The following is a 20,461-nucleotide window of genomic DNA, read 5'->3' as shown; positions in this document are numbered from 1 at the left end:
ACTGCGCCCAGCTGGAAAGTATCTTTTTAAACTTTATATCCCTCCCTAGAATTTATCCCCTAATATATGGTGTTTATGGAGGTGATTGGAATCAACTACTTTTTATAAATATATTATTAAAGAGTTGACAACCCCTAAAAATCTTTTAGATGCTAGACAAATTTACTAACAGAGAAATCATGAAGTATTTTTTTTTTTTAATTTTTTGAGATGGAGTCTCACTCTGTCACCCAGGTTGGAGTGCAGTGGCACGATCTCAGCTCACTGCAACCTCTGCCTCCCAGGTTCAAGCGATTCTCCTGCCTCAGCCTCCTGAGTAGCTGGGATTACAAGCGTGAGCCACCACGCCCAGCTAATTTTTGTATTTTTAGCAGAGACGGGGTTTCACCATGTTGGTCAGGGTGGTCTTGAACTCCTGACCTCATGATCCACATGCCTCAGCTTCCCTAAGTGCTGGGATTACAGGTGTGAGCCACCATGCCTGGCTAGTCATGAAGTATTTTAAAGGACGTAGGTTCTGACACTCTTAAATTCAATAGGCCAAAGTTCCTGGCATTTTTTTCTTGGATATGTACCACATAGACCTTTCTTAGTAGATACTGGGAGAAAGAAGTTGGTTTAATAATGAATTAATGGGAGAGTTTTTTTTTTGAGACGGAGTTTCGCTCTTATTGCCCAGGCTGGAGTGCAATGGCCCGATCTCTGCTCACTGCATCCTCCGCCTCTAGGGTTCAGGCGATTCTCCTGCCTCGGCCTCCTGAGTAGCTGGGATTACAGGCATGCGCCGCCAAGCCCGGCTAATTTTGTATTTTTAGTAGAGATGGGGTTTCTCCATGTTGGTCAGACTGGTCTCGAACTCCCAACCTCAGGTGATCCGCCTACCTTGGCTTCCCAAAGTGCTGAGATTACAGGCGTGAGCCACCGCGCCCGGCCTGGAAAGTTTTAATTGACTTTATGTCTGTAGAATTAAATGTATTTCATTAACTTTTTAAAGGTGAATAAACCTGGGGTTTCATCTAGGTGTCAAAAATATGATTTTCACCAATGGCCTACTTATTTTTACCATTATTTGCATAAATAGCCTTCTGGTTTTTCTCAAGTTAAGCTGTATGCTTGTGATGTGAAAGTCATAGTATGTATAGAAAAATAGTACCAAGATGAAGTATAGATGGTCATTCTGAACCATTATTCCTTGGCAGAGTGAACCGTATTTAAAGTTTTAGAAATAAATCATATTTCCATGTCTGAATAAGACCTTAGTCTTATTTAAATAAATATAGGGGAGATGGAGAGAAAGAATAAGATTTGCCTAAGAATACTAATATTAAGGTGAATGGCAGGTAGGACACACTGAGGCTATCTGTCAGGCACTGTTCTCAGTGTTTTACATTCACCATCTTGCTTCATCCTCACAACAGACTTTATCGTTTGATTAGAAAAAAATCAGTACGATCTAGATGTTCTCATTGAATAACTTTTTTTATAAACAATTTAATTTCATTTAATTCATATTGTTACTGTTTTTTATATAAGTAAAGATGAGGTCTCACTATGTTGCCCAGGCTGGTCTCAAACTCCTGGGCTCAAGCAGTCCTCTCACCTCGGCCTCCGAAGTGCTGGGATTACAGGCATGAGCCACCACATCTGGCCCTGAACTATTTTAATGCAACAAGTATTTACTGAGTTCCGATAAATGAACCAAGTCTGGTGCTTTAGAACCATGATCTCAAACTGGAGGACATGTCTAAGAATATGTAGGCTTGGATTGTTTTAAGAGAATAAATTTCCAGGTTCTCAATATTTTATTTATACTCTTTCCTGAAATTGACTTGTCTGAAGGCAACACTGGTATAATGCTAGTCCACCTTCCCTACCCTCCCTTTAGCCCTGTGCCTTCTTATGATTAACAGAAGACAGCCATACCTTTCACCCATCTTGAATCTCACCATTGTACATATGAGGTATAAAATCCTCCAGGATTCTAACAAAGGGATAGTCAAGACACTAGTGTCACGTGTGAAACTTCCTTTTATCAAGGTATGTATCTTCCTCCATACATATCTTATTAAGAGATGCATCTCCAAAAAAGGAAATTACTTATGTTTAGTTCTCAAAATTTGTAACATTTGTATTGTCTTCATCAATTGTGTTTTACTATAATAGTAACCATACCACAATCCAACATAAATAAACAATAATATACATGTTTTCATTAAGGAAAGTATGATAAAAGTTATATTAAATACTCTGGAAGAAGCAGAATAGAAATACAGTTTCAGGGAGACCGATAAATGGCATAGCATTTTATATAGGAAAAAAAGATTCTGTTACAGTTTTAAAATGTAGGATGGGTGATATCAGATTGCCCAGGTGTTTAGATTTTATTGGAATTAGTGATACAGTAGGGTTTTTTGTTTGTTTGTTTGTTTTTAAGACAGGGTCTTGCTCTGTTGCCCAGGCTGGAGTGCAGTGGTGTGATTTTGGCTCACTGCAGCCTCTGCCTCCCAGGCTAAAGCAATCCTCCCACCTCAGCCTCCTGAGCAGCTGGGACTACAGGCGAGTACCGCCGTGTGTGACTAATTTTTGTATTTTTTTGTAGAGATGGGGTTTTGCCATGTGGCTCAGGCTGGTCTTGAACTCCTTGGCTCAAGTGATCCACCTACTTCCGCCTCCCAAAGTGCTGGGATTACGGGCGTGAGCCACTTTGCCTGGCCAATATAGTAGGTTTAATAGCTTTAAAATTAGCAATATAATAGTGTTTTTAGGTGTCAGTTCTAAATGGGCATAGATTGATACATAAATGAAAATATAACCTTTGCAGTGATTAAAACTTGTAATGAAAATTTTAGATGTCAACCTAAGGATATTCAAGGAGACAACTTTTTCGCCCCATTAAATTTGTTTTAGCAGGTATGTGAGCAAAACTTTTGAATAGTGCCATAAAGGACATAGAGATCAAGAAGAAATAATTTTTGCCTTCAAGATGCTTCTTAGTTAAATGGTGAAGCACGGGCATAGATACATGGTTTGGCTTAAATAAAGCCTTAATTGTGTCATGGTATTTTGCTGTTTGCTTAACATGGGCATTGTGCCTCAGTGTTGTGTCATGCTTGTTAAAATGACCCTTGAATGGTAGTTTAGCTCATATGTGCTGTGTTACCACATAGGCTATTGTGCAGAACAGTGAGGAATTGTATATTGTGAAAGACAGATGGATAGGAACAGTGCCCACTGCACTTACCACCAGTGAATGGTGTGCTTTCTCTCATTGTCTAGTTCATGTGGTCATAAAAAACATTAGACTGGAAGTCAGGACACCCTAATTCTCATCCTGAGTCTGCCACAGAACATGTGACCTTGGCTAAATCACTTCACACATTTGAACTCTAGTTTCCTCATATAAAAAAAGTTTAAACTGGATGATTTTCTACCTGTGAAGTTTAGAGTTCATACATTTTTACACAGTATATTCGTTTTAGAAGGGATAGGTGCAGCAAATTTTAAGAAACAGATGCCAAAATAATGGATTAGATTACTTACTTACTGTAATATGCGGAGAAGAGTTATTTATCTAAGTGTGATTAGGACAGTCTGTTATATGGCCTGTTGTAAGTGTTGTGGGTCTCACCACTGCCCTTTTTATTTAAAAAGAGAGAGAATTTCCTCTACTTTTGAGAATTAGAACAAATTCTACACAGGATTAGTAAGCAAGAATACCAATTTCAGCTTCATGCCAGTGCCTCTAGTGAAAACCACATTTTTGCAGTGTTCTAGCAGAATATTAAAATGGCTTATGGATTACAGACAGCTCAGGCTTTGGTCTTTATAGGTCAGAGGTGGAAACCAACGGAGCAATTACCGTTCACTCTTGTGGGTGGGGCTTCTTAGGTTCCTTATGGAGCTAAAGTGAAACTCTGGAACAGTTCCACTAGAATGGCTTTCCTGGGAGCTTATGAGGCTTACATTCTGAAACTGATACTCTTGTAGTACAAGAATAACTACAAACTGATGTGGAATTAGGAGGCCATAGAGGGGAGAAGCCACATGTAGCTCTCATTCTCACAAGTCCTTTGGCTGGTGAACAGAGGTTTTTCCCGTCACTAAGCAGATATTTGGTTATATATTGACAAATCCTCTCTAAACAATTCTTAGAAGACTGATTCTGTCTTGTGCTTTGGAGGTGAAGGGGAAGAGCAATATTGAAAGGTGTGAAATTAGCTTGTGACGGTTTAACATGTGCAAATATTATCTATCTAACCAGTCTTTATCTCCTATATGTGTTCTTAAATATGGTCCCCATTGTTTGAAGCCAAGAAAGATAACTGAGGAAATTCTATGGCTGATTCGCCAATGTTATTACCAATTATTTATTAGCCTTAGTATTGGATAGTTTGACTGATTTGCCATGTTGTTTTTTAGAAATGGGGGTCTTGCTCTGTTGCCCAGGCTGGAGTGCAGTGACGCAATCCTCGCTCACTGCAGCCTCGAACTCCTGTGCTCAAGTGATCCTCCTGCCTTACCTGTGAGTAGCTGGGACAACAAGCGTGTACCACCACTCCTGGCTAATTTCTTTTTTTACTTTTTATAAAGACGGGGTCTCTCTATGTTGCCCAAAGGCTGATGATTTGCCTTTTTTAGGTAGAAAACCTGGACTGGGCCCTCAAGTTTTTAACTTTTTTTTTTTTTTCTTGGTGATACGAAATGTGGGGTGAAGAGGTCTGTTAAAGTGACCAGGCTTGGTGCTATTTAAAGCCGAAGAGGGAAATACTATTTCCTGGCAGGCTTTATTGTGTTTTTGTGTCATTAAATCTCTAAGTCAGCAGTTTACTTTTTGTTTAGTGGTATGTCTTGGCTTGTCTAAATGAATCATAATTAAAATTTAGTCACTGGAACTCTTAATCTTGTCTAAGCAGGAATTATAGTTTAGAGATACTATACCTTGCTGTGTATAGAATAAGAATAGTATAGGTCTGCTATGATCACTGAGATGGGTTTTTATAAGTACTAAACTTTTTTAGAAGCATAGTTTTCTTTATCACCTGTCCCCCAAAAAGTTTAGAAAGTGAAAATAAAAAAGTAAGTAAAAATAATGGCATTGGAGTTATAATTTGGAAATTTGTTTCATTCACTTGCATTTTAATATTTATTATGTAAACATGAAATGATAAATTTGTTTCCTTTGAAAAGATTCAAGAAATAGAATAGTTTTAAAAATAGTCTTTTACGTTCCTTTGCTTATTGACAAAATCATCATCAGGAACATCAATTCAGGGAATGAGGCTTCTGATCCATCTCAAAACGAACATTACTAATATTTGCTGTGGTCATTTGACATAAGTTTTTATTGAGCCAGAACTATACTGGGGCAGTAGCCTTCAAGCCAGTTAAACATGAATGAAGAACTTGTGTGCTAGGTACTGCACTAAATGTTAATGGCATAAAGGTGAATAAAACATCATTTATACTGTGTTTTGTTTCACACAGGATTTGAGATGGCTGACAGAAAGTAACTAAAGTGAGATTGTAAAATATAACTGAAGTTCAGAACCAGGGAAAAGATAAATTAGATTTGGAGGCCAAGATATGGTTAAATAACCAATTAGACATGAAACCCTATGGCTGAACGGTTCAGTTGAATGTTGATTTTAGTAGTGATATGATACAGAAGCTAAGCTTTGTTATATTCACGCAATGTTGAGGCATGGTTAATATATTTAGCAGGATTATGAAGAGTTCAGGCATTTTTTGGAAACTCCTACGAATATGTCATCTAGAATTGGTTTTGTAAAATGGTAGTGCTTGTACTGTTTAGTTACATGTGTTGAATATCAGATGGATTTCAGTATTTTTTTAAAACTTTGCTTAAGCCTCTTAAGCCTCATTGAGTGGGGAGACTACAGTATAAGTATCCAGGCTGAAGATTGAACTTCCACCTTATTTTTATATGGTAATGGGTTTTTGTTTAGATGATATATATGTTTTAATGTTGAGATGGAAAAAGTAGAAGTGAATTGCAGTGTAGAAACTACTCTGTTTCCTTTTTTATCTGTTTTTATTTCAGTCATTAAGCTTTCCCCATCTTTAGTCTATTGAGTTGTTTCATGGCACCTTCGGCGGAATGGTGGGAATGCCCTTTGCTGAATCAAAAACTACTGTTTCTCCAACTTCACAGGTTAGAGAAGCTCATCAAGTCAATAATTTATAATTTAATATGGAAGCTGTTTTGGGAACTCTTGTGAGCATATCTCGGTTTTAAAAGAAGAAAAAAGGCTTACTGATTTAAGAGGTATATAAATGCAGCTTTCTGACAGTAGCTTTTGATTTTATTGGTTCAACAAATATCATTGTTGCACAATACATAATCTTTCACTGTGGCAGCTAATGAGATACAAAACTGCATAATTGCACCAACAGTTATTTTCCTTATAGAATTTGGCGGCTACTAAGTAAACAACTTTTAAAATTTATCTTAATTGGTTTAGTTATGTGCCATCATTGAATGAGTCTTACATTTTCCTTCACTCTGTTGCACTCCACATTCTTAGTTGAACAGAGAAAGATATTATTTTAAGGGAGGGCTTGATCTTTTAGCATTTTAGCCAGTTGGCTTTTCTTAATTAGGATGATTACTCATATTTAGATGAAATCTAACTCAGAAACCACAGCAAAATGCTTACTGAAAACATTCAGGTAGTCAGTGTGGAGGAAAGACTCCTGGAAAATAAAATGTCTCAAGGTTGTTTTGAAGTTTATCCTCATTGTTTTTATTTATCCTTATGTGTGTTAAGTATACAAGGATTCCTGGTTGTACTGGTATTTTGGCAAAGTCCCGTACTGTTCCTCAAACGCTTCTAATGCAGATACTGACTTTTAAGAACCAGACACATGTGGATGTGCAGCGAGACAACACTCTGGCCTTTAACCATTGTGCCTCCTTTCTTACCTGCGAATTGTGTTTACTAGCGTATTTCACATTTCAGCCAATAGATCTAAAGAATACAAATGAGAACATATAGGACCTGTCTGCAAATAGGTTTTAACTTCCAGAGATTGGAAGTAGCTGTTGAGAGCACTGTGGGTTTAGTGAGAAAGAGTGCTTTGGCAAAATGGGCAGTGTCTACTGTAGGCTAAAAATGGGGGAACTATAGCATATCATGCGCCTTCTGTAACCCTCGAAGTCAGTTATTAGCAGTTGAACATGCTCTTTGGTCATAACGGCAGTCCCCAGGCTCCAGATAATAATTTGAGCAGGGAGCTGGGAGAAATAAGGAGGACATGAGTACATAGGACAAAAGTGGGCCAGTAAAGGGAAAATTACATACGAATGGAAGAATAGAGAATGGAAAATGGTAAACTGGAGAGAAAAAGATGAAAAAGACATGAATAAAAGAGTAGGGATAAACGGGCTCTACCTGTTTCCTTTTCTGATGAGTAAAGGAAAATACTTCGTGAAATCCTTAGGGCATCTTTGGACAAGGAAATCAGAAGTAATTCAAATTGTATTGTTGTCAGAGTTTAGTCTTAAAAATTGTGTTGCCAGATAGAAAACAAAGCATGATAATCATTTATAGAACTCCTTTAGTTGGTTTACTTGCCTCTTAGGGTAAAAACAAAATTAGACTTCCAGAGTAGTCTGTGATCTTGGAAAAGTCTTTCTGAAAAATGATTATAGAACTGTTAAGACATCTCCCATCTCATCTCATATGGCATCATACTTTTCCCAATTATTTTCATATATTTTAGCATCAAAGTTTTCTAGAATGAGTTTTGTAGAACACTAGTATCCCTCATTGCTTAAATATATTAGGAGGAAAAGGATTTTTTTTTATTAAATAAGTTTGGGAATATATAGAGTGGACAAAATTAGTTTTTAAAATTATAGGTCATTTGAGAAGTCTTGAAGTACCAGTGTCTTGTGGATCCCTGAAGGGCTAGATGAGGGTGGGGCATGTAGCCTTTCTCAAATTTCTGTGACTACCACACAGTTTGAGGAAAGCTGGTCTATCTAAATGCATTACCTGTGAAACCTGGCTTTCTTCCACATCTCCTCTGATTTGCTTTGCTATTTTTTTCCCCATCTCTTACAATACTTCCTGCTATCCCCCAAATTGGGGGAATTCTCTCTTTTTTCATTTTAAAATATGATATTCTGGAGATCTGAATTCTCTCTTTTTCCATTTTTATATGTATATTTCACTCTGAGCAATATTAATACTAGCTTACATTTTAAAATATGATATTCTGGAGATCCAATGTACAACATGAGGACTATAGTTAATAATATTGTATTGTACTGGGATTTTTGTTGAGAGTAGATTTTAGTTGCCCTTGCTAAAAAAAAAAAAAGGAGGCAGGTAACTGTGAGGTGATGGATAAATTAATTTGCTTGACTATGGTAACCATTTCACTATATATAAGTATGTAAAAACATTGTGTTGTATACCTTAAATATATACAATGAAAAAGAAAAGAAAATATGATGATAGTATTTCTATTTGAACTCTTTATTTGGATCTTTAAGTTTCTGGATAATCTGGTCCCTAATCTTACCTACATTCCCAGGTTTATTCATCACCAGTCTTCCATGATAAGTCTTCACTTGAGCTCAATTTACTATTCCACGATTATATTCTGTATGTGGAATGTTCTCCTCTGCTTTTTGTATTATGGTCTGGCTCAAGTGCACCTTTTCCATGAGACCTTCCCTGATATCTTTAGCTAGAAGTAATCTCTTCCTTGGCACATCTGTAGCATTTATGTACTAATACCTATAGTGTTATTTACAGATTTATTTGTGGTTATTTATGCACACGTCTTAGATTTCGAGCTTCAGAAGAGAGGGAATAGCATGCCATACCACCCAGAAGCTTGTAGCTTAACTATTGCCTAGTAACATTATTAACAGAGTAATAATATCAGCTAACATTTATTGTTTACTATAATAAATGACGAGCACAGTTCTAAGTGCTTTAGATAATTAATGTAGTTAAGAAGTAGAGTAACTTACTCAGTCACATGCTCAGTTAGTGATGGAGCCAGGATTTGAACCTAAGCATTCTTCTGCTCTTTATCACTACACAGTACTGTTTGCTATGATAGGTGCTCAGTGAGATTTGAATGAACAAATGAGCAGACAAGGCTTTGAAAAAGAGGGCCCATCATCTGTGGCTCAAGCTCATCAGGCACTTTCTTTTCCCCTTTTCAAAGCTGACATTGATCATTTATCTAGCTATGTAATGTTTTCGGTGACTAAGAACAATTAGCTAGAGTTCAGGTGGGCTGTGGGAGTGGTAGAGATGAGTGTGTGGGGAAATGTGTTTAGTCACTGTGTTGATTTTATTTATACACTAGAACCTGCTGCTATCCTTGTTGAAGAAATAGTAGTGAGTCCAGGCTTTGGAGTCAGGAAAACCTGGATGGGAGTTTCAGCTTCTTCATTTATTAGCAGTTTGGGCAAGTTTCTTAACAGTTCTAAACCGTAGTTTTCTTCTTTGTAAAATAATAGAACTACTTCTTTAGTGTCTATGTGAGGATTAAATCAGATGATCATGTAAAGCACTTAGCTGTAGTACCTACTACATACTAAGTGCCCAACAAATGTTACTTATGATACAATAGGTTTTACTTAACATAAAATTAACTCCTAATCTCTTTTTAAAAAATATGTCTTTTGAATGTGGACCTTTTGATTTTAGTCAGCTAAAACATTAAGTCTGTTTTCTTCCCCTCCCTCAACTTCATAGTAACATGTCTGTTTATAATATGCAGTGAGAATTGTAGTGTACATTACACCATTTATACACTGCAAACATCATACATTAGTAACAAGTCTGTCATGAACTCAGTTAATTGTAGGGTTTGTTCTGAACATTTTCTTGCCAGGCATGGTGGTTTACGCCTGTAATCCCAGCACTATGGGAGGCTGAAGTGGGAGGATCACTTAAGTGAGTTCAAGACCAGGGCAACATAGCGAGACCTCACCTCTACAAACAAACACAATTAAAAAAAATATATTTTTTCATTGTTGAGCTTTATTTTCGGTGTTTGTAATATGAAGACATAGGTATCTTTTTATTTATCAAATAAGGTTTATTAATTATGCTTTTTCTTTTAAATGACAGCCTTGAGTCAACTTTTTCTGTCTTTGTGCCAAGAATTACAGTAGTCTCAACGTAGAGCCGAGGTGATTCTGATCTAAAGATGCTCCATGAATGTGCGATATTTCTTTTTCTTTTGTTTTTTGAGATGGAGTCTCACTCCGTCGCCCAGGCTGGAATGCAGTGGCACAATCTCAGCTCACTGCAGCCTCCGCCTCCCGAGTTCAAACAATTCTCCTGCCTCAGCCTCCCGAGTAGCTGGGATTAGAGGCACACACCACCATGCCTGGCTAATTTTTGTATTTTTAGTAGAGATGGGGTTTCACCATTTTGGCCAGGATGGTCTTGATCTCCTGACCTCAGATGATATGCCCGCCTCGGCCTCCCAAAGTGCTGGGATTACAGGCATGAGCCACTGCGCCCAGCCGCATAGGGGATATTTCGAAGAATCTTAGCTTTGATGCATCTGTGGGGAAGAAATGAGTGATTATTAACAAAGGTAAGAGAAGAGGAGAGTCATTGCAAATAAAGAATCTTGTAGCGGCCAGGTGCGGTGGCTCACACTTGTAATCCCAACACTTTGAGAGGCCGAGGAGGATCACCTGAGGTCAGGAGTTCGAGACCAGCCTGGCCAACATGGTGAAACCTCATCTCTACCGAAAATACAAAAATTAGCCGGGCGTGGTGGCGGGTGCCTGTAATCCCAGCTACTCCGGAGGCTGAGGCAGGAGAATCGCTTGAACCTGGGAGGCAGAGGCTGTGGTGAGCCGAGATTGCACCACTGCACTCCAGCCTGGGAGACAGAGTGAGACTCTGTCTCAAAAAAATAAACAGTATCTTGTAGCAGTTTATTCTAGGCCAGAGCCACAGTTTTTGTTGATTTGGCTAGAAATTATTAAAGTTGGTATTCTGTGAAATTTTGTTTGAGTGGTTCTTTGTTTGGTTGAGCGGGTTCAGATGAGGCTGAGAAAACAGGAAGATTGTGCTTGGAAGAGGGGGAGAAGCCTTGGCTTCTTTAGGCCAAGGCAGGTCAGTCATTCTATAAGGAGAGTCTCTATACAGGATGTTTCTGCTTTTAAAAATATGGTCTGATATGCAAATTCACTTATCTGGTGCAAATGATTCTGGCAAAGGTTTCTACTTTCTTGATTCAGGAATAAGACAAAAGAGTTTTCCACCCCAGAGTACACAACAAAAAAGAGACATTATAAGACTTTTCAGAACTACTAAAGTGGTATGATTTTATGATTTCTTGTTGAATTCAGCATTTGAAAACAGAAGAAATGTGAAAACAGAGGAAAGGTGCTTAGCATAGGAATTAACTTGTTTCTCGGCAAGGAAACCAGGGTCGGGTGTTTGAATCACTTGGCTTTGTGGTGGTTCTGTTGGTTTTTGTGTGTGTGTGTTTTTCTTCTGCTGCTGGATTATCATCTCTTTTTTTCTGCCTTGGAAACTGTTTCTTTATCTAGGGCAATCATCCCATTTACACAGGAGGCAAATTCAAAGCTAGTTGCCCTATGTTGTTAAAAGCTGTCAGATTCACATCCTTTGCCATATCCTTCTTCAAGAGTCAGGACGATGAAGACAGGAGTCTAAACGTGGGGCCGGAGTGAGCTGCCCCATCCTCAGTACCAACACCTATTCCTGACAGCTTAAGTTGCTTCTCAGCCTTAGTGAAGCTTTCTCAGCTATTCTAGCTCATGATGATCATTCCCTCCTTTGAACTGAAATAGCCTAATTGTCTCTGAGTCATGTGGCAATTAGTCTTGTTTTGCTTTCTGATATCTCTTGTAGTTGACTTTTATTGTTAATGTATGCTGCTTGAAGGCAAGGGCTGTTGTGAATTTATTATATTGCTATATATTTTACAGAGACTCTTGATTTTTCCCTGGGTTTACCTTGGGAAGTTTTCCTGCCTCTTAAATGGCGAGAGGATCCTTTAGAAGATTTCCTAACTCTCAGAATCTTTTAGATTTTTCACGTCATGCTGTGTTTGCTATGGCCTTGAAAAAGCAGTTTTTCCCTCCTTTGCAACAGACACAACCAAGATTCTGGATAAAGACCAGGCAGCACAATTTTCCTAGAATAATACTTACCTTGAGTAGTTTTTTATGGGGAAAAAACCCCCCAATATTCTTAGGCTTAATTTCCATGATCAAATATTTTAAAGATAGAAACAAATGATGTATAGTAGTTAGCTATGGGGGCAGGCAAACAAGCAAAATGTTAAGATCTTGCATGACTAATTAGTATTGTATAAAACACATTTAAATTTTGTTGTACCCACTCTTACATTAGAAATGAATTGATTGATTGATATGGTATTGGCTTTCCTTTAAGGGATTTATTTCTTAATGAATTAGAGGTTTCCCATTGAAAAAGAATCTGCGTATTTTTATATACTATCCCAACTTTCATCTGAGTTATTTCATGTTTTTCATTGCCCCATTGGAGACCATATTTTGCCAAAGAGTCATTTAATATATTTTTCACACTGGCTTTGATTTGGTGACATGTAACAGTTCTGGAAGAATTAATGATATGTTAACACAAGTTGACTGTGATAGAATAATTACAATAAATATACCTATTTTCCTTTGGGGAGAGAAGTCTAAAATTCTGCTTTATAGAAGCTATTCTCAGCTCTAAGAGAGCATATATGTAGATCTTCATTTCTTTTCTTCTAACAATTTTAGGGGAAAATACAAACCTTAAGTTATTTCCTAAAATATTTCCCATGATGATTACTACCTTGGATTTTAAGGCTTCTTTCTTCAGGAGTTCTGACTCTTCTATAAGCACAGTCAGAATGCTGACTCTCCTTTAGGTAGTCAGAATGGGTCTTCCAGACCTTTGTATGAGCCCATTAGCTGCCTCAGCTTTTCCTCAACTTTCAGGAAAACACAGGTTACATATTCTTTACATTACTATGAGAAACTACCTACGTTATTTTTTTTTTTTAATTTTATTTTTGGCTGGGCACGTTGGCTCACACCTGCAATCCCAACATTTTGGGAGGCTGAGATGAAAGGATTGCTTGAAGCCAGGAGTTTCAAGACAAGCCTGGGTGACAAAGTAACACCTTGACTATAAAAAAAAAAAAAATTAACCTTTCTGGCGGTGACGACCTACCCACACGAGAACATGCCTATCGCAAAGGATCTCCTTCATCCCTCTCCAGAAGAGGAGAAGAGGAAACACAAGAAGAAACGCCTGGTATAGAGCCCCAGTTCCTACTTCATGGATGTGAAATGCCCAGGATGCTATAAAATCACCACGGTCTTTAGCCGTGCACAAATGGTAGTTTTGTGTGTTGACTGCTCCGCTGTCCTCTGCCAGCCTACAGGAGGAAAAGCAAGGCTTACAGAAGGATGTTCCTTCAGGAGGAAGCAGCACTAAAAGCACTCTGAATCAAGATGAGTGGGAAACCATCTCAATAAACACATTTTGGATTAAAAAAAAAATTAAAACAATTAGCCGAGCATGGTGGCATGCACCTGTAGTCCCAGCTACTCTGGAGGCTAAGGTGGGAGGACCGCTTGAGCCTAGGAGCTCAAGGTTACAGTAAGCTATGATCATATCACTGCATTCCAGCCTGGGTGACAATAGCCCTGTAATGTAGGTAGTTACTTTTATCTCCATTTTACAAATGAAAAGAACTGAGAGACATTAAGTTAAAATAACCAGTGCAAAAATCACAGATGGGGGATAGCCAAAGCTTTAAAATGGAATAGCAGGAAATTTTAATTTGCAAATAGAATCATTAATGTTTAATATAATCATTAATAGATTTAATAGAATTAATGAGTTGATAGAATCATTAATTCATACTTAGTTTGAAGTGACTGTTGAACACATTTCTCAGCTAATTTAGGTCTTCATTATATTTTAGAACATATTATCTGCATCATTAAAAAATTCCTCATTTCCTCATTGCCTATCTCTGCCTTTTATTCAAAGTTTTAAAATAAACAGATTTTGTTTATACTGCCTCTTTTATTAATATTTATGGTAAGATATTTTATACTGCTGATAAATGGACATTAATGATATATAGCCTATTGTCTGAAAAAAGCATTTTGGATTATAGCCCAAAACTGGAAACAACCAAGAGATAAATAAATGGTGTTATATTCATACAATAAAATATTACTCGGATAAAAAAGTTCAGTTCAAAACTTTCAGTTTTATCATTGCATTATTTGCAGTTGTAAAACATGGTAACATCACAACCTTATGTTGCAAAGTTATTAAAAATATTAGCAAGATACACTAATTGCTGTAGCCATGTTACAGTTAAGCTAAAGGAATTTCTTGTTAACCAAAAGCAAAAAATAAGTTTGGTTTTTTTGGGCCTTAATTGACTATTTATAATAGAACTTGCCTTTGGATAGCGAACAGATTCATAAATGAAAGAGGAGATTCTGGAACTTACTGTATAATTACAGGTAACTCTGTAAAGTTTGAAATGTAAAGACCATGCCTTAATACAATTGATAATTGGAATCATGCTGGCATCTTCTTAATATCTCTTGCTTGTCTGTGGAGCATGGCATGATTACTTATACATAATTACTACATTTAGGAAACAGCCTTTATAAGACCCACTTTTTCTGAAGTTTTTGGTGTTATTCTTTTCTTAACCACCAGTACTGATCTCATTATGTTTTGGCCAACTTACTTGAGGGCATGCTAAAAGGTGATCTAAATACTTAATTTCTCCTTTCCAATTGTGCATCGTGTTTTACAGATAAACCTTATCTTTACTTTCATTTAGTTGCATGTCACTGAGAAAATTTGAGATCTTTAGCATTCATGTCCTTGCCTGAAGTATAAGGATTTCACATAATTTCAGCTTTTATCATTCAAGTCTTATAGATGCTTTTCTCTTGTCTCTGTTTTCAAATAATGGTGCTAATTATATTTAAGTGGCAGTATGTTTATTCAATATAGTTATAGTGTTAGTAGTGTAGGATTTAACAAGCTTTTCCTCTGGCATGTATACTAGTTCTTCATGTTCTATGTAATAACTTATACAGTGCTATGGTATTTTTGTTGTTAGATTTAAGTTTTCTTTGAATTTTTTTTCTGTCCATAATCTTAGGCTTTCTTTTTGTGCTTACTGTTTTTTTCTCCCCCAGAATGATACATGGCAGGGATTATAAATCTGTTTTATAAAACTTAACTTCATTAAACATATGAAGAACATGGGATTATTTTTCTTGTCATAAAAGGTGACCTCCAGTGACAAATGGCTATTACATTATTTATTTATGTGAGATTCCTTCATTTCATATACTGTTATCAATGTGTTTGATAATGATTGAAGAACCAGTTGGTGTTGGTTTCTAATACTAATTAATAATTTGCCTTGAGCCTACTCAATCTTCTTATATCCATTATCAGATTTTTTTCTTCAAATCTGAAAATTTTTTCTTTTCTTTTCTTTTTTTTTTTTTAGACGGAGTCTCGCTCTTTTCCCCCAGACTGGAGTGCAGTGGCGCAATCTCGGCTCACTGCAAGCTCCACCTCCTGGCTTCACGCCATTCTCCTGCCTCAGCCTCCTGAGTAGCTGGGACTACAGGCGCCCGCCACCACGCCTGGCTAATTTTTTTTTTTTTTTTTGTATTTTTGGTAGAGATGAGGTTTCACCGAGTTAGCCAGGATGGTCTTGATCTCCTGACCTCGTGATCCGCCCGCCTCGGCCTCCCAAAGTGCTGGGATTACAGGCGTGAGCCACCGCACCCAGCTATTTTTTCTATATTTTAATATAGTTCATTGAGGGTAATAATTTTATCCTACAACAAACATGTAAGTTATTGAAGAATATTGGAGTTTTATGATAATGCTATCATAAATATAAAAGGTAGGGTAAGAGGGATCCAAATAGAGCTCACTTATATTGTTACTGACAGGCAGTCACGCTGTGCTGATAGAATGTGGCCTGACACTTGATGGAGTGCAACATATGTATACTTGGGCAATTTGAGCGGATATATACGGTCCCGAGTTTAAAGAAGAGAACAAACACCAGTGCACAGCTATAGTATTCCTAATATAGGATGCATTTTAAAGAATTTCACATTCTACAAATGGAGAGAGATGGCAGGAGAAGCCTTATTTTGAGTCCTGCACTAAGCCAAGTTAACCTCATGGGTGTAATTACCTTGACCTTTTTGTAAGGACAAAATATTTAATCATTAAAAGGCCCTCTGTAGGGTTTGAAATATCTATATTTTATATATGAATGCTTTTATTAATATTTATGGTAAGATATTTTATACTGCTGATAAATGGACATTAATGATATATAGCCTATTGTTTGAAAAAAGCATTTTGGATTATAGCCCAAAACTGGAAATAACCAACAGATAAATAAATGGTGGTATATTCATACAATAAAATACTACTCAGATAACAAAGATGAACTTAATCTCATAAACATTACGGGCAACATAGTGAGAACCTATCTTTTTAAAAAAAAAAAAAAAAAAGAAAAGCTGGGTGTGGTGATGGGTGTCATAGTCCCAGCTACTCGGGAGGCTGAGGTAGGAGGATTGCTTGAGCCCGGGAGTTTGAGGTTGTAGTGAGCTATGATCATGCCACTGGACTCTAGCCAGGAGCCTGGGCAACAGAGCAAGACCTTGTCTCTAAACAAGGCAAAACAAAAACAAAAAAAACAAAAATCAATTGCATTTTTATATATTAGCAGTGAACACATGGAAATACATGCAATACCATTTATAACAGTTCAATCAAAAGAAATACTTGAGCATGTATCTAACAAAACATATAGGACTTGCTGGTATACTGAAAACTGCAAAATGCTGATGAAAGAAATCAAAGACCAAAATAGTGAGAGATACTGTGTTCATTGATTGGAAGACTCAACATAGTAAAGATGTCAGTTCTCCTCAAATTAATCTGCAAGTTTAATGTAATTTTTATCAAAAGCCCAGGAAGATTTTTTGTAGATATAGGCAAGATTATTATCAATTGTATGTGGAAATACAAGGAAACTAGAATAGCTAAACTGAATAAAAAAATTGGAGGAATCACTCTACCTGATTTCAAGACTTATTGTGTAGCTCCAGTAATCAAGATTGTGTAATATTGGTAGAAGGATAGACCAAAGATCAATGAAACAGAATAGAAAAGCAGGAATAACAGAATAGAGACCTATACAGATATCCTCAGTAAATTTTTAAATTGAGATATAACTTACATACCTGTAAAATTTAGTGGTTTTTTATTATATTTACAAAGTTGTATAACATTCACCATCATTTAATTCCAGAACATGATCATCACTTAAAAAATAAATGCTGGCCTGGTGCGGTGGTTCACGCCTGTAATCCCAGCACTTGGGGAGGCCTAGCGGGTGGATCACCTGAGGTCAGGCATTTGAAACCAGCCTGAGCAACATGGTGAAACCCCGTCTCTACTAAATATACAAAAAAAAAAAAAAAAAAAAATTAGCCGGGTGTGGTGGTACATGCCAGTAATCCCAGCTACTTGGGAGGCTGAGGCAGGAGAATCCCTTGAACCTGGGCAGTGGAGGTTGCAGTGAGCCAAGATCGCGCCATTGCACTTCAGCCTGGGCAACAAGAGCAAAACTCTGTCTCAAATAAATAAATAAAATTAAAATAAAATAAAATAAAATAAAATGCTGTATTCATTAGCCATTTCCCAACTGATTTTTGATAAAGATGCAGAAGCAATTCAGTGCAGGAAGGGTAGCGTTTTAAATAAATGGTGCTGGAGCAACTGGACAGCTATAAGACCAAAAAAAAAAGGAAAAAAGAAAAAATCTGACCTAAACTTCACACCTTATAAAAAAATTAACTGAGAATGGATCGTGGACTTAAATGTAAAACATTACACTAAAAAAAATTTTAGAAAATAACAGGAGAAAATCTTTAAGATATAGAGCTAGGCAAAGAGTTCTGAGACTTGACACCAAAAGTATGATCTAGAAAAGGAAAAATTGGTAAGCTGGACTTCATAAAAACTAAAACGTTTTGGTCTGCTAAAGACCATGTTAAAAGGCTGAAAAGGCAAACTACAGACTGGGAGAAAATATTTTTGAACCACATATCCAGTAAAAGACTACGATCTAGAGTATATAAATAACTCCAAACTCAATATTAAAAAACCCCAAGTAATCCAATTAGAAAACGGCAAAAGATGTTAAGGAACATTTCACTGAAGAGGATATACAGATGGCATGTAACCCCATGAAGAGATGTTCAACATCATTAGCCATTAGGGAACTGCAAGTTAAAACCACAGTGAGATATCTCAAAATAGAGTTTAATTTTTAAAAAGCCCAGGTGCACTGGCACACACCTGTAATCCTAGTACTTTGCGAGGTTGAGGTGGGAGGATCACCTGAGCCTGGGAAGTCGAGGCTGCAGTGAGCCGTGATCCTGCCACTGCACACCAGCCTGGGCAACGGGAATGAGACTGTGTCTTAAAACAAATTTTTTTAAAGGAAAAAATAATATCATTAAATTTAGTAAATGCAGGAAAAAAGGCTAAAGCAGAAAAAAACCACATGTGATCTCAATAACTGTATATAACTTCCAGTAACATTTTGTTGTATTTTATACATTTTTTTGCCCTGTGCATTTTTATATTATATAGTTAACTGAATATGCAGTTGTGTCTTGCTTTTTTCACAATACTCAATATCATGAGTATTTTTATCACTTAAAATTATCCATGAATATAAATTTTAAATAGCTCATAATCTTTGTTGCATGGATGTACAGTAATTAACCATTCCTTTTGTATGTTTAAAGTACTTCCATTTTGTTGCTATTATAAATAATGCTGTGAGAAACATTTTTGTATGTAAACCTCTGTCAGGATTTCTGATTCCTTCCTTATAATACATTCTTAGATGTAGAATTACTGTGTCATGGCGTGGGCATCTTAGAGGCCTTTGTTAACTATACATTGCCAAAATACTTTGCAGAAATGTAGTTTTGATTTGTGCCCCTTTTATATTCTTACATTTCTCCTTTCTCTAGGAAAATAAATGTTCATGTTACTCACCTTTACTCAAGGTTTCCAAACACTTTTTCTTGACTCTCCTCCTACAACTCTGTTCTCAGCTTTCCAAAATTGTTTCTCTTTACTCCTTAGATATCTGGGTTTCCTTAGGTTCTGTGCTCTCCCTATTCTCTCTATGTATATTCTTCTTTGAGCTGATCAGAACCAGCCCCTTGTCTTCAACTACAGTTTACATCATAATGACTCCTAAATCCCATATCTCTGCTGAGTTTTGGGAACCAGTTCTAACACCATACTAGATATTTTTACCTTATGCCACATAGCCATCACAAATGTAACTCCCTTATCCAAAACTGAAACTCATTATCCAACCACACCAACTTCATCGCCACTGATGGCAGTATGACCCACCCAGTGGTAGAAGCCGGAAGTTTGGGAGTTAGCCTAGATGTCTCCTTGAATTTTGTGTACCACTTGTCAATCATTACATTTTAAGATTCTGCTTCCAAAATAGCTCTCTAATTTGTTACCTTCCCTTTTCACTGCCTTAATTTAGGCCCTCATATTTTTTGTACTACTGCATTGGTGTCTTAACTGATATGCCCATTTCTGACCTAGTTCCATCCCTCAGTTTCATCCTTCACATTAAAACCAGTTTGTCTTTTAATTTTTAATTTTTAATTTTATTTTTGAGACAGGATCTGGCTCTGTTGCTCAGGCTGGAGTGCAGTGGTGCAGTCTTGGCTCCCTGCAGCCTCTGCCTGCTGGGTTCAATTCATCCTTCCACCTCAGCCTCCTAAGTAGCTGGGACTGTAGGTGCTTGCCACCATGCCCAGCTAATTTTTTGTAGATCCAGGGTTTCACCATGTTGCCCAGGCTAGTCTCAAACTCCTGAGCTCAAGTGATCCACCTGCATCGGCCTTCCAAAGTGCTGGGATAGGCTGGGCACAGTGGGTCACACCTGTAATCCCAGCACTTTGGGAGACCAAGGTGGGCGGATCACTTGAGGTCAAGAGTTCGAGACCAGCCTGGCCAGCATGGTGAAACCTTGTCTCCACTAAAAATACAAAAATTAGCCGGGCGTAGTGGTGGGTGCCTGTAATTTCAGCTACTCAGGAGGCTGAGGCGGGAGAATCACTTGAACCCAGGAGGCGGAAGTTGCAGAGAGCCGAGATCACACCACTGCACTCCATCCAGCCTTGGCGATAAAGCGAGATTCCATCTCAAAAACAAAACAAAATATACAAAATGCTGGGATTACAGGTATGAGCCACCATGCCTGGCCCAGTTGTCATTTTAATGCATGCATGTCAGCATGTTTCTCACCATCACTGTCTTCTGTCTCC

The 20,461-nt window shown here is 37.4% G+C and overlaps 1 protein-coding gene and 1 pseudogene across 20 annotated transcripts in view; both read left to right on the top strand.

Annotated features, from left to right (window-relative positions):
* The window catches only part of SIK3 (SIK family kinase 3), a 258,649-nt gene that overhangs the window by 49,161 nt on the left and 189,027 nt on the right, over positions 1-20,461 (top strand). The gene's annotated exons all lie outside the window — the stretch shown is intronic.
* Positions 13,197-13,561, top strand: LOC129008946 (small ribosomal subunit protein eS27-like; annotated as a pseudogene).

This window comes from Pongo pygmaeus, chromosome 9, assembly GCF_028885625.2.
Source record: "Pongo pygmaeus isolate AG05252 chromosome 9, NHGRI_mPonPyg2-v2.0_pri, whole genome shotgun sequence".
Classification (NCBI taxonomy): domain Eukaryota; kingdom Metazoa; phylum Chordata; class Mammalia; order Primates; family Hominidae; genus Pongo; species Pongo pygmaeus.
Note: the sequence above shows the minus strand (reverse complement) of the source record. Positions and strands in the feature narration are given on the sequence as shown.